This window comes from Babylonia areolata, chromosome 24, assembly GCF_041734735.1.
Source record: "Babylonia areolata isolate BAREFJ2019XMU chromosome 24, ASM4173473v1, whole genome shotgun sequence".
Taxonomy (NCBI): domain Eukaryota; kingdom Metazoa; phylum Mollusca; class Gastropoda; order Neogastropoda; family Buccinidae; genus Babylonia; species Babylonia areolata.
Window position 1 is genome coordinate 4,733,649 of NC_134899.1, and position 2,862 is coordinate 4,736,510.

The following is a 2,862-nucleotide window of genomic DNA, read 5'->3' on the forward strand; positions in this document are numbered from 1 at the left end:
GAGGGAGAGAGAGAGAGTTGAGATGTGTAAGGCAACAAGCAATATATCATAGCTTGACTCGTTACTGGTTTTTTTTTTCTTTTTCTCCTCCTCCCCCCCCCCCCCTTTTTTTTTTCTTTTTTGGGGGTTTGGGGGGGACGAGGGGGGAGCTGTGCGGGGGGGGGGGGAGGGGGGCTTAGGGGGCCGGGGTAGGTGGGTAGGGTTTGTGGCGGAGATTGGCGAGGACACTAGGGGATTGTTCCATCTTTATTGCAATATAATATTTTCTCCACTTCCTCCAACCCCACCCCCATTTTTTTTTTCATTTTTTTTTTTCATTGCTTTCAACAAACCGTGCAGTTCTATTGGCCATCTGAACGTGCGGTGGCTCCAGCTGTGTCAGTGTAGTGTCAGGGTTCCCCACCACCCCCACCCACCTCCACCTCCTTCTCTTCCACTTTCCTGGAACGCTCATCCCCATCAGACGTAAGTGTCGGCGTTGAACACGGATATAACTAACCACAACAGAAGAAGAAGAAGAAAGAAAGAAAAGATAATCACATCAGCTGAGTTTGAGTCGACAGAGCACGCACATTGCCACCATTCCGGAGAATAATCATCATCATCATCATCAGCAGCAGCAGCAGCAGCAGCAGCAGCATCGTCGTTATCGTTGTCATCATTATCATCATCATTATCATTACTATCATCATCACCACTGTCATCATCATCATACCGGCTTCAAACATCATCACAGACGGGCGCAATAGCCGAGTGGTTAAAGCGTTGGACTTTCAATCTGAGGGAACTGGGTTCGAATCACGGTGACGGCGCCTGGTGGGTAAAGGGTGGAGATTTTTACGATCTCCCAGGTCAACATATGTGCAGACCTGCTAGTGCCTGAACCCCCTTCGTGTGTAAACGCATGCAGAAGATCAAATACGCACGTTAAAGATCCTGTAATCCATGTCAGCGTTCGGTGGTTTATGGAAGCAAGAACATACCCAGCATGTACACCCCCGAAAGTGGAGTATGACTGCCTACATGGCGGGGTAAAAACGGTCATGCACGTAAAAGCCCACTCGTGTACATGCGAGTGAACGTGGGAGTTGCAGCCCACGAACGCAGAAGAAGAAGAAGAAGAAAGAACATCATCACAATGTAAACGGGGTACCTGTAATTTTGGTTTCCGCATTGCGGGGAAAGAACCCAAACCACACAGGACCGCGACACAGGGCACCACTTTTTTCCATTCCAGATTTATTGCCATTCACCATAAAAAAGAAATTGACGAATTGATGCACATTTGCTTTATGGACAAGCTTTTTTTTTCCTTTTTCGGAAACAGCTGGGAGTTCTGTGATCTGTTGGATATCGTAGGAGTTTTGTCCCTTCATACACCCCACTTCCCCCCACCAAGTGATATGTTACAATACAACATAACACAATACAATACAGTACAATAAATATGATACAATACAATACAATACAATACAATACAATCTCACTTCAGCAATCCATCCCACGCCGGCTCCAACTGCTTCAGATTGCTGAGGTAAAATAAAACGCATTCAAGAAAAATATGTGTCTGAGTTACGGAATTCTCAAGAGTGATCAAATCAAAGTTCGTTTTCACTACAGGAATGCCATCACACGCACTTACATTACCTTATTAGTTCTAGTACACAGTTCCATAGAATCGACTGCTTTCAGCCTAGCAACGGACTATGGGACCGACCAGGAGAAGAGACAGACAGACAGACAGACAGACATTGAGAGACAGAGAGTTTATCAAGCGGACATGGGACCTCTAGGAGTGGAGGTGTCTGTACCTTTGATGGGAGCCACTTGACCGGTCTTATCGTCCACCGAGGGTCTTTGGTCAAGAATCAAGGTCCTGCACACCATGTCCACGTCGTCCTGAGCGATACCGAAGTGTAAAGACACCCTCTGACCCGAGAGAGAGAGAGAGAGAGAGAGAGAGAGAGAGAGATGGGGGGGTTGGGGGGGGGAGGGAGCGAGCGAGAAGAGACAGAGAGAGAGAGAGGGGGGGAGGAACTCAGTATGGTTTAATTGGAGAGAGAGAGAGAGAGAGAGAGAGAACTCAGAATGGTTTAATTGTTGAGGCAGAGAGAGAGAGAGAGAGAGAGAGAGAGAGAGAGAGAGAGAGAGAAACGAAACGAAATTCTTTACTCAGTATAGGCTACAACTCATTCTGAAGGGGATCCAAACACAAATATGACATCTATAACGAACGGAAAGAATAAAGGAAGTACAAGCAAAAAATTTAATGAGTTGACAAGTTCTTCTTCAGATAAATCAGTGTCACAATCAATGCATTCAGAAACAATTATCACATTCTTTATAGCTGCATTAGCGCGTCTCTCTCCCCCCCGGCCCCCCCTCCCCCCCTCGCTCTCTCTCTCTCTCTCTGATCACATGGGGTCACTTCCGGCTGGCAAAATGAAAGAGAGAGAGAGAGAGATGCAGAACGACAGACAGAGGGGGAGACAGACAGAGAAACAAAGAGACAAAGACAAATGCTCAGGCAGACAGACATTTTCACAGGCAGACAAAGGGGGACGGAGGGGTGGGGGGGTATACAGAAAAACATACTGAGAGAGAGAGTGTGGCGAGAAAGAAATGAGACAGACAGACAGACAGAAAGACAGACAGACAGACTGACATAGATGCAGAAGGAGAGAGCGAGTCAGCGAGTGTGCATTGTGTAATGAGAATGCCATGTTTGTGTGTGTGTGTGTGTATGTGCGTGCGTGCGTGCGTGTGTGTGCGTGCGTGCGTGCGTGTGTGTGTGTGTGTGTGTGTATGAAGACACTCACACGTGTGTGCTCGATCTATCAGCTGAGATGGAGAGTTTCCTTC